Genomic DNA, 13,637 nt, shown 5'->3' on the forward strand with positions numbered 1-13,637 from the left:
AATTGCTTGCTCATCATGGTTTTCAAATCAATATAATCACATAACAATGTACTTGTTCTTGAATGTTTTGAATTTGTTTGAGTTGACCTGACTTGATTTTCATCAAGCTTCTCCTTCTTCGAACAAGTACTTCATCCGTGTGACTATTTCATTGATTTTGGGATGAATAAGTAGTTTAGTCACTCTTGAATTGAATATTGTTGGTTGTTCCATTCTATTGCACTTTCACTTCTATAATTTCAATTTCAACAAAAATTCAATTCATTTTTGTTGTGTTTGTCTAAGCTCGCTTGTGCTTTAATCTTTGCTTATTCGTTGCTTGCATTTTAGGCCACTTAATTGAGGAACTCATGCTTAATTTTTTTTATTGTCTGGTTTGCCATTTTAATCGGTTAGTATATGTGTTCTAACTGCACGCAAATTTACAATACACGCAATGAAATACAAAATATTGATTAAAATTGAGTTAAATAATACATGATAAATACATAATAATTGATTTGATTACTATTTTTGTATGTACATAATATTTTGCTACAACAATATTACAAAGTTAATATAATTTATTATTTTCAGTTAACAGTTAGCCAACAAAGTTATTGATATTAAAAGTGCTAGTATAAATCTAGTGCTAACAAAAAATGCTTGTCAATATAAATAAAAGAGTTCCGCTAATGGTTATATTTCTAATACTCTCTAAACCTCTATTGTAAGTATTGTACAGATATTCCATTGGCCCCATATTTTTTCTAAATAAAAATGGCTGACATCTAAATTTTTCTATATTTGGTAACCTTTGATATACATGAATGGTGATACGATGTATTCGAAACCATGCATTGCATGACTTTTAAACTTGTTTTAAATTAGATTTGAAAATTTTGAAACACAAATGAAAATTAAGATATTTTAGGATTTAAACTAAAACTAAATCTAGACAGTGTTAGTTTCCTAAATAATGAGAAAGTATATTTATATAAATTAATTAAATTAACGAGTAATTCTCCACGTCCAAATAATTTTACATCTAAGTTCATCTAACTGATTTGTGTTACGTGTTTCTTTTTTCCATTTTCTTCCCCCCTCCCTTCCTTTGCGCTTCTTCTTCTTCTTCTTCACTTACATTTTCTTCTTTTTGTTCTTTTTTTTTTTAATTTCGTTACCGTCGTCACCAACATCACCTCTTTCTCTTCTTTCTCCTTTTCTTACTGGAATTTCATCTATTCCTTCCTTTTCATCCTTCTCCTCCATCATCATCATCATCATCATCATCATCATCATCATCGTTATCGTCATTATCTTCTTCTAATACGTAACGTCGTTATTGTTATCATCAAATTCGAATTTATATAATGGACAATTTTCGGTTCATTTGGTATTATACAATAGTTTCGTTTTGAGCTAATTTTCGCTTCATTCGAGACACAAGTGTTTCTAAATTCGAATTTATATAATGGACAATTTTTGGTTAATTTGGTATTATACAATGATTTTGTTTTGATAATATTTTTGGTTCATTCGAGACGCAAGTGTTTCTGAATTCGAATTTATATAATGGATCATTTTCGGTTCATTTGGTATTATACAATGGTTTCATTTTGATAATATTTTTTATTCATTCGATCACTACAGAGAATCGGAATCAGTAAAGATGTTAGCAAAATATTGGTGTTGTTGGTGATGACGATAATGATGATGGAGGAGGAAGAAGAAAAGAAAGGAGGAGATAAAAAAAATTCAAATAAAAAAGAAACAAGAGGAGGAGAAGATGGATATGGTGGTATGGTAGTGGTGACGATGACGATAATGGAAAAAATGAAGAAAAATGAGAAGGAGAAGAAGAAAAAACAGCAACAGAAGAAAGAGGAAAAAAAAGAAGAAGAAGATGAAATTTCACAGTGTAAACTAAATAACTTGGATATAAAATTATTTGGATGTATAATAAGAATATTAATAACTTATTAGATTCAATGACTAATTAGAGAGAGATTTTGTTTTGTTGACTAAAAAACATTTTTCTATCAGTAACGTATTTTTCTTAAATGCTTGTTAGTTTGATGAGGAAACTTAGTTAATACTAGGGAATAATCCACACAAAATATATAAAAGTGGATATTAAATAGTAAATAGTCCCATGTTCATGCTACAACTCTACAAAAGGTTTATGGTGCAAGAAGCAATATATCACATCACAACACAAACTCAACAAAAAAAAAAAAATACAATGGCTCATTCTAGCATTAAGATTTTTTTGATATCACTCATCATGTTAGTGTTCTTTTCATCATTTTCTATGTCCAAGAAAGTTGTCATTCCTATGAATTCTGATATGTTAGTAAGCATAGTTATTAAAATCAGACCAGACTGATTGGTTCGATTAAAAAACCAATAAATTAGATCTAATAATGATCTAGTCTAAGATTAGAATTGTTTAAGATAGAAAATCGATACAAACTAGTCAAATAAAAATAAACCGATAAAAATCGGTCAAATTTAACAAAAATCAGACCGAATCAAACCGCTTAATCGTAATTGAAGTTGAATCTACAACTCACCAGCATTATGCAAGTTTACTGTGCTCTATGTGCTCCAATGCTGCCAAATGTCAAGGCTTGTGATTTTTAAAAAAATTTTCAAAATGTCTCACATTGGGTTTGAACCCCTGGGAATGGATCATCCCAATTGTTAAAAAATTAAAGGAGTAAAGTGTGATTTCTAATCCTTCATTACTCTCTCTCTCGTATTTTTTTGTCCCACTTATAGAATTAAGAGAAATTTCCATTCCCCTTCCCTATGAGATGCTAAAATGACATTCTCCTCCCCTCTATTTGTAAAATATATATTCTGCTCCCTTATAACTTTACAAAAATCTCCTCTTTAATCCATTTTAAATTTTTTCGTATTAACTAATGTTAACTTTTATCCATTTTTTAGGAAAACATAAATTATTTTTTACAAAAATACCCTTTATCAAAAATTTTATTTTTTTGTCATTAAATTTTGTTTATTAAAATATCCTTTAATATTTTTTATTGATTAAATTATATTTTTATTAAAATATTGTAAAATTAATTTATTAAAAGATATTTTGGTAAGTAAAATTTAATGACAAAAAAATAAAACTTTTGTTAAATTTTATTTTTGTAAAAAATAATTATTTTTTTTTTAAAAAATGAATAAAGTTAACATTAGTTAACACAAAAAAATTAAAATGGATTAAAGAGAATGTTTTTTAAAAGTTATAAGGGAGGGGAGTGTACATTTTATAAATAGAGGAGAAGGGAGTATCATTTTAAGTTTTTAACATCTCTTAGAAAAAATGAGTGAAATTTTTTCTAAAATTAATGGTGAGAGATCACACCTTACTCTCTCAATTATTAAAAAAAATTGAGAGAATCCATTTCCTTTAAACCCTTACCCCAACAATACAACAAGGATGAGTCAACCACCAAGCTGCAATGCTTCTTACTAATATATATACAAATTATAATACATATAACAATCTTTTATTTTAGAGAATTTACCCATTTTGGTCGTCAAAGAATTTCGAATCAGACATTTTAGTCTCCAACTCAAATTAATTACTCGATTGGTCCCTAACAATTAATTCCGTTAGTCACTTAGGTCCTTGACTCCGTCAACACTAACGGAAGATGAAATGGTCCATGACAAGTCTAACAGGGGATAAAATAATCCCTAACAACTCTAACCAAGGACGGATCTACTCTTACGGATGTGGGGGCAAGCGCTCCCACTACAATTTGAAATTTTATTGATGAGTATATAATAATAATATTTATTTGCCCCCACTAAATTATTAAATTTAACCCCACAATAATTTTTTATTCAACTTTCGACACTTGATAGTCAATTTGAGTACTTCAACTTTTTTATTTGATTGGTGTTCTTTTTTAGAAATCGACTCGAAAGAATATTATCTATCCATTTGTGTTTCTTCTTTTGAAATTAGCTTTAGCTTTTGAGAAAATTTCACTCCCCTCCCCTGCGAGATGCTAAAATAACACTCCTCTCCCTTCTATTTTATAAATGTACATTTTCCTCCCTTCTAACTTTTAAAAAACCTCTTCTTTAATCCATTTTAAACTTTTGTATTAATTAATGTTAACTTTATCCATTTTTTAAGAAAAATAAATTATTTTTAAAAAATACCCATTAACAAAAATTTTAGTTTTTATCATTAAATTTTACTTACCAAAATACCCTATAATAAATTATTTTTTTTAAATGGATAAAGTTAATATTAGTTAACACAAAATTTAAAATAAATTAAAGAGGAGGTTTTTTAAAAGTTAGAAAGGAGGAGAATGTATATGGGAGGAGAGTATCATTTTAACATTTCGTATGGGAGGAGAGTGAAATTTTTTCTTAGTTTTTTACAACTACACTAATTGAATGAACTTTTTCAACTATGAATATCATCAAGAGCTAATTGTATGAAAGTTGAGTTTTAAATGATTGTTCAATGACATATACAAAAAAAAAAAAAGAAGACATTTTGATTATATTGTCAAGGTTTCAAAATATGAAATATAAAAAATTAAAATTAAAATTATATGTTATTATTTAAATTACTATTTTAGTATTTTAATTTGTAATTAGATATTTTGAAATCTAATCATATTTTACAATAATAAAATATAATTATAACAACAATTATGCTACGTATACATAAAATAATCTTTATTATAAAAATTATTATCATGTTATATATATTTTGTCCCCACTATCAAAATTTTCTAGATCCGTCACTGGCTCTAACAGGGGACAAAATAATTCCTGACCCCTTTGTTCAAAATCAACACGTTCTTCCCCAATTTTTATTATATCTCGCATAATCCTAATATTGATACTCTCCTTCTTCACTATCATAGTCTTCTTTTCCATCTTTTCCTTCCTCCTCTTCAGCTCCAAGATCAAGTCATGGTGTAACTGCCACACGTATCGTACCTATCTCAACATGTCATGAACCACACACTTCCTAAATTTCTGTGACTAGTATACCCACCTCCTCCGCACTTCACCCACCAAAAGCATCCACTTCCACGTCCTCGATAATAGCATCACTTTCAACCCCGACAACGTCCATCATATCCTCAAGACCAAGTTCTACAACTACCCCAAGGACACACTTTTTTCCATTCTCTGGCAAGAAATGTAGATTGTTGGACATTAGGACATCATGAGAAGATTCTCCTTCTACATCATATGCGAATTCTCATTTGAAATGGACTCCTAGTGCTTCATTCATTCTTTTTCGGAGTCCAAGTTGGTAGACATTTTTGATCTCGCATCCAAGCTATCAATACAACGAGCAATGTCGTTGTTGCCGCTCATATGAAAATTGAAGTGATTACTGAACATTGGTTCGGAGAAGAAGTTGAAGGAAGCGATCGGAATGGTGGACAATGTGGTGATGGAGATGATAGGATAGAGAAGGAGGGAGATGGTGACGACGAAACGACGGGTCTTAACAAATCAGACTTGCTGTCTAGATTCATGGGATCTATCGAAGATGACAAGTACTTGAGAGACATAGTCATTAGTTTCCTGAGTATGAATTAGATGAGAACAAGATGAGGATTTTTCTTCTTATGAACATTGAAGTTGCAGAGTGTGTATTGTATAGCTTGAAGTTACAATGTTAGACTGTTAGTGTTATGTGAGATATGATGGAAATTGGGAGAGAACAATGTCATTTCCGAACAAAAAAGGTCAAGAATCATTTTGTCTCCTGTTAGAGTTGTCAGGGACTATTTTATCCTCCGCTAGAGTTGACGGAACAAATGACCTAAGTGACTGACGGAGTTAATTGTTAGGGATCAATTGAGTAATTAATTTTAGTTGAGGACTAAAGTGTCTGATTCGAAATTCTTTGAAGACCAAAATTGGTATATACTCTTTGTTTTATTTATATTCAATTTATTTTAATTTTAAAATGACTCATTTTAAATATCAACTTTAAATAAAAATAAGGTTTAATTACTCTATTGGTCCTTATAGTTTCACGAAATTTTCAATTAGGTCCCTATACTTTTTATCTTTTCAATTGGGTCCTATATGTTAATTTTTTTTTCAATTAAATTCCTACCGTGACAAAAACGTCTAAAATAACAGAATATTCTCTTAAAAAATGAATATTCTCTTTTTTAGGATAGTAGGACACTTATATTTTTAAAATTCCAAAAAACCCTTCTCACTTCCACACTCTTGTATCCTTAGCCCTAATCTCTTCATCCATTCATCGAGCTCTCTCCGGATCTGTCGCACGGTGCCCTCTCACCGCGCCTCCTCCTCTCGGCGTCCCTGTCGTGCCTCATCCTTTGTATTTTGCCGCGCATCTGTCCCGCTCTCCCTCGTCGCGTCTCGCCTACGTGCCTCCGTGCCTACGTGCTTCCATGCTTCCCTCGCCTCGCCACGTCGTGCTTCCGTCCCTCCCTCACCGCTCCGCCGCTCCGTCCATCGCGCCTGGTTTCGCTGCCTCACGCCTGGTTTTGCTGCCTCGCGCCTGCTCTTGTGGCTTCCATTTTAGACAGAGCCCAGGACTAGGTTGGATGCAGGGACTTGGAGGGGTTGGCCTTGGTTATTGCATTTCGGCTGCAATGGTTTGTCCGAATTGACTTGTTGTTGCAGTTAAAGGGGATTCTGGATTCTGATTTAATGCCATTGAAGTTGAGGTATATACTGCCGAACTCATGCTTATGTGGATTGATCTCTTATTTTTAGTTATATTTTCATCCTCATATAATAAAATGGTTCTTATTTTAGTCTATACATTATTATTAAGTAACAACCAGTATGAAAAGTGTACAAAATTGAGAATATAATGACTAATTCTGTGAATTTACGCATGTCTCAAATACATGTTTATTTCCATTATCTTGAACTTGGATCTTCTATGAGTCTGTCTTCAATTGCATATATTTTACTGATATTAGTTTTCACTTTTCAACATCATGATTGTAAAGAAATTTGAGTCTGTCTTCAATTATATATGTTTTACTTCATAATTACTTGAATACTTCTTTATTGTTTGTTTCTATCTAGGGTTTGATAATCAGTATTCAATAACATAATTCATAACATGATTGTACTAGTGATTTGTTTTCAATGCTTGATTCTCTTTCGGGATGACCTTATTGCTTGGCCCTCCAGGAAATGGCAAAACAACACTATTGCTGGCTCTGACAGGAAGACTTGACCATTCTCTCAAGGTTTTGAATCTCTAGCCTTTTTTCTTGTAATTTTTTTTGACTAATTTTCTCTATATAATAATTGGTGTTTGAAAGTGGCATCTGCATGCCATGCCATATTGAATCTTTCAAGCATTGCTGCATTAATTTGTCATAGCATTTTTTTGTCTGCTAATATATAGTACCACAAAGGAATTAATTATGAATGAGGTAGAATGAAACTCAATAGTTTGGTAGTTTCTATTTAATTTATTTGACATTTCAAAATGTGATAACTTGTTTAAATTAAAATGGATCTTTTGCATGCTTGTTCCATTTTCACATGCATTCTATATCTTTTTTAATAGGTAAAAGTGGAAATTTCTTACAATGGACACACACTAGAAGAATTCATTCCTCTAGTCAGGGTGGAAGCAAAGATGGTAGGTAACTAAATTTCCAAAAGAAAAAAGAAAAACATGTTTAGTTAAACTGGCTTGAGTGATGTTTTGTTTTCCTTGTATGAAAGAGCTTTTGAAGAAAGTAAATAGAAGAGAGAAAGAAGCAGGAATAATGCCGGACCGTGATTTAGATGCATATATGAAGGTACAACACCCCACATCTTTAAGCTTACATTTACAGTGACATATTCATATAATGTAAACTTAATTTTTATTTTTCTTGTTATATGCAGCCATCTTCCCTAACTACTCTCTAAGATTGTGTATATAGCATTGATATTCAAAACTTTGATATGATCATTTATGGTTGCATATATTTAATGATGAACTGAAGTCTGCTCTCTCAGAATTCTTCTCGGCTCAAAACCGTCTGATATTAATGTTATTATTGATCTCTATGCTAGTTTAGGGAGTGGGAGGCTGCAACACAAGAACTGATTTTCAGATTTTAAATTTCAATAACACAAATTACATAGTTTTGTGGTTTTTTATTATGTACCATGATATGATAAAGACACAAATTATATTCTATGAATCCACACAAATGTAAAATGTTACATTATCATAATGAATACTTGAAGGATGAAAACTGAATTTTATATATGCTTATTATTATTATTAGATATTTTGAAAAAAAAAAGAGAAAGTATTTTTGGTACAATTTGTATATAAATAAGCAAAAGAATGATAGTAACAAAATAAAAGGGATTATAAGAATATTTTTCATGTCTTAGAATCATTGAATATGGATTATAGGAATATCTTTCATTGAATATTTATAGTTTTACCGAATTTTCAATTAATTCCCTATATTTTTTTTTTCTTTTCAATTAGGTCCCTAAGGGTATAAAAGTAATTTCATAATTTACTAATATTTTTTTGACGTTTAACGTTAATAGGGACTAAATTGAAAAAAAAATATATATCGAGACCCAATTAAAAAGAAAAAAGTATAGAAACCTAATTAAAAATTTCGTAAAACTATAGAACTAATAGAGTAATTAAATCTAAAAATAACTGTATATAAATTTTTACCTATAATAATATAATAATAAAATAAATATAAACTAATTAATAAAATATTAAAATTTAAAAACAAAATAAAAGTACTTATAAAGTTATAATAAAAAATAATTAAATTTTATATAATTATTTAATTATACCGGGTTGACCGGAATTATTTAATTATATTAGATTAACCAATTCAATCAATTGAACCAGTAATTCAATGATTCAAGTGACCTATGCAACGCGGAAACCATCAAAGGACTCACGCAAATTTGTTTTAAACTCCTAAACTCAACAGGCGATGCTATTATATTTCTTAACGATTATACCAACAGAGTAATAAGTGTTTTACGCAATAACATTACCAACATAATAGCCTTATTGGAGAAGCTTAATGGGACTATTAGATGATGATAAAAGAGTAGCCTTTGAAGACTCTTACGCAATTCACAATGATAAAGATGATGGTAGTGCTCGTGATTTGGTTGAGAACATGCAAAAGGGTTTGGATAAAAGACTGCGTTTGTTTATAAAGATAGAATATTAAAATATATATACCAAATTTTTTAAATAAAAAAATAAAAAAAAATTAAATTTTTATAATTTATTTTAATTTATTACAAAAAAATAATATAAAAATATAAAATTTTATGTTTCTATTTTTTATATTTTATTCTCAATATTTTATCTTATTCTATTTTTAGAAACAAACGCAACAAAAGATACTATGATCGTCCTGAAGGCGCAATTGCTCACTTTCTTAACAGCAATCATTTATGTATCGGTATTGGATTGACCGATGATCCTGCTAAGACTGTTCATAATGTTGCTAGAGTCCTCCGTACTATGCTAGACATTTTGATACCCTTTTACCCGTATGACTAAGTTAGTTGCATACTTTGATTAATGTTATAATTAAATTAAAGGTGATTTGTAGTCATCTCTATTATAAATAAATGATAAGTTACTTTCTGGATGACTTGTTTAATGGTTATTGGAAAAATTTAGTTGTGTTATCATAATTAACACTAATTATATATTAACGTGAATTTTAAAAACCAAATCATTCATAGTAAAACTATCTTTACAAATTATAAAATCGGAAATATTTAGTAACCAAAGAAAATTAGGTAAAAATAGTTATAACTTGCTTTATTTAGTATTTATTAATTGTCGCTTGTTTTATTTAGTATTTATTAATTGTCGCGACAATAAACAAGTTTTAGTTGTTTTTTTTATCTCTCTAGCATTATCATTACAAAAAATTATTATGGGTTCTTGACAAAAAAAAATAAAAAATCAAAAGCTAAAAAAAAATATCAAAAGATAAATAAATTCAAAGGCAGAATACAGAACAAGAAAATTATGGATAATTTGTCAAAAATTTAATTGCAACTTATTCCACCATGTTCTATTGAAGTAGAAACCAGGCAATCTCTCCACCAAATTCAAAGAACATGCGAATTGTTTTTGTCATGTATCACATAAGGAGGTCACTCAGATAAACACGCCTAAAACGTCTTTTTTTAAAGATGTTTTCATATTGTGTTTTAATTGGTTTCTGTATAATTTATTCGGTGTTCCTCATCACATATTATTAAATTCCTCAAAAGATTTTCTTTCCAAAAATACTAAAAAATATTTAATTTGGACTAAAACAAAAAAAGTAATAGATTAACTATTAGATTTTTTTAAAAGATTATTTACATAAAAAATATATCACATTCATAAATATATATATATATATATATAAAACAAGCTCAAGCGTTTAAAAATTTTTATAAATAAAAAAAATAATTAATTTATATTCGTACAATATATAAAATAATTACTATATTATTATTATATTATAGATGTCTTATTTTGACACAATAAAAAAAATAATTAATTCACAAAGCCTATCATCTAACTATAATATCAGTAGATTTTAACACTAACAGTTTGGTTAGACCGGTTTGCACCGGTTCTTACCATTTCACACCGATTTTATTCCTTAAACGGTCCAAAGAGTAAACCGAACTGGACTATAATCCAGTTCTAGTCCGATTCACTAGTTTTCTGGTCGAACCAACCGATCCAGTTCGGTTTTTACAACTATGGATATAATAATGGTAATTAAGTTGACAATTCAGTTGTTTTAATGGTAATTAAAATCTAATAATAGTTTATAATAAAAGAAACATTCTTTTGTAACAATGAACCTATAGTAATAGTTAGGGGTATTCATAGATTAGATCATATCCATATAAATTCACAGTATTTATCCGTATCTGATCTGTAATTTGAGAATATGATCTGATCTGTAAGATGATCGGCACATAAATCCGTATCAGTTTCAATTATTTGTTTTCCTCATTCCTTTGTATGCATTCATGTTATTGTCTAATAAACAATGACGGATCTAGAAAATTTTGATATTGGGAACAAAATATATATAATATGATAATAATTTTTATAATAAAAATATTAAGTTTACATAAAAAATTAGAATTTAATAATTAAAAAATTATTGAAAGATATTTTTAAAAAATAATATAATTATTGAATTTTTTAAAAATACAATTTAATTAATAAAAAATAATTTATTAAAGAGTATTTTGGTAAGCAAAATTTAATGATAAAAACTAAAATTTTTGTTAATGGTATTTTTTAAAAATAATTTATTTTTTCTTAAAAAATGGATAAAGTTAATATTAGTTAATACAAAAAGTTTAAAATGGATTAAAGAAGAGGTTTTTTAAAAGTTAGAAGGGAGAAAAATGTACATTTATAAAATAGAGGGGAGGGGAGTGTCATTTTAGCATCTCGCAGGGGAGGGGAGTGAAATTTTCTCAAAAACTAAAGCTAATTTTAAAAGAAGAAATACAAATGGATAGATAATATTTTTTCGAGTCAATTTCTAAGAAAGAACACCAATCTTATTTAAATTTAAAATTTGATCATTATAATAGATATCTAATATGAAATACTCAAATTGACTATCAAGTGTCAAAAGTTGAATAAAAAATTATTGTGAGATCAAATTTAATAATTTAGTAAGAACAAATAAATATTATTATTATATACTAATCAATAAAATTTTAAATTATAGTGGGAGCACTTGCCTCCACAGCTGTAAGAGTAAATCCGTCCTTGCTAGTGATGGTCGGAACCAACTCCACCAGCGTTTCATATCTATTTGCTATTGTCAGTTCGCCACACATCAAACGAACTAGTTAATTAATTCTTAATACAAATTTAATAGATGGTTAGTGTTAATTATGGTTGAACAATTGAATTCCTCAAATAATTATTAAAAAAAATCATAAAGAATAATTTATTTTTTATTTATGAGAGGGTTGATTAAAAATTATCATAAATTATAGATTACTAGTAGAATTATTTGATCATATTAATTGGTACGGTTATTTTTCTCCATTATATGTTGTGTTATATACATTGAACTCATTTATGACTTTGGTATGTTACATTGTTTTTTTCTAGAAGGTGAAGGAGAAAGAAGAAAAAAGAGAAATAATTTTTACTCGATTACTTTTTTAATAATAATAATAATAACACAAATAAAAGAACCAAATGCTCCTATGATTACATTCGTTAACATACACTGATGTTTGAAGGGTCTTTTGTCTCTTACTATACCAGATTAGACATATAGCTATACTTAATTTGACTTTTTTTTTAAGGTTTTCATAAATTAATAATATGTTTGTGACGGAGACATCAACTGACTGAATGTGATTTAACACATAGTTAAAGTTTTGAATTTTAAAGTTAATTTTTTTTTTTATTTTCAGTAAATAATTAATTTATGTATTTATATTTTATTAATTTAGTTAATGTGTTAGATATTGGGTTAGACAAGATTAATTTGCGAGAGTAAATGTTGCGATTATTGCAGAGGTCTCGGTTACTATTGTCACGTCGTGTGATCTTGGGTCTCCCCCGTCGAACATCCTATTGTCTTATATTAGGGAGGCGGGATTTGGACATGCAATAGAGTTGAGAGATTTCATGTTTGACAATTCCTTGATCTCTGTATTTGTCGAGTGGTGGAAGCTTGAGACCCACAGCTTCCACCTTCCATGGGGTGAGGTCATCATTACGCTTCAAGATGTTGCCCACCATCTTGGTCTACACACTAAAGGTGAGCCGATTGGAGTTGTACCAAAGACTTTTAGCACTATCATGGACACATCCACGTGGGAGTGGGTTGAGGATTTACTTGGCGACAAGCCACCACCATAGCCAGAGAGGGAAGCAGGTTTTCGGTCTGAGAAAGACCTATCTGAGGAACAGGGTTTCACACATTCCAGCTAGGACAAATCTGGATACACTCTATAAGTACGCTAGGTGCTACTTGATGATGCTTATCGGGAGTTTCTTTTCACGGATAAGTCAGCTACACTTGTTCTTTTGAGATGGCAGTGGCTGTCGTTGCTGGTGAATTTTGATCATTGTAGGCAGTTATCTTGGGGTCTACAATGTTGACACACACGTGCCACTCATTCTGCACCGCTGCATAGTTTGGATCAGTACCGCTTCCACCATCGCCGCCTCTACACATGCATGGAGCAGTACCACTACCACCACCACCATAGTAGACATCTCCCACTGCGAGCCACTTAGTTGTTCATCCTCAGCCTGCATTCCACTACTACTCGCCCCACCCCTACCCGCGGGTAGTAGGCTACTCTACCCTAACCCGCCCCCACGGGTACCCGCCCCGCCCCTATAAAAAGTAAATAACATTTTAAATTTTACACATTCATATATAAATCAAGATACAAACTTAAAATTCATAACTAAATTAAAATACAAACATAAGATTCATATAATGTCAAATAACTTAAAATTAAAAAAGAGTTCATACAATGTCAAATAACTAAATTAAAATACAAACATAAAGAAATTACATCATTAAAATATAAAAAAGTCTTCAATCCTTATTCTTGATCACTTTCCACATCTTCATTATCAT

This window comes from Arachis ipaensis, chromosome B01 (genome assembly GCF_000816755.2).
Source record: "Arachis ipaensis cultivar K30076 chromosome B01, Araip1.1, whole genome shotgun sequence".
In the NCBI taxonomy this organism is placed as follows: domain Eukaryota; kingdom Viridiplantae; phylum Streptophyta; class Magnoliopsida; order Fabales; family Fabaceae; genus Arachis; species Arachis ipaensis.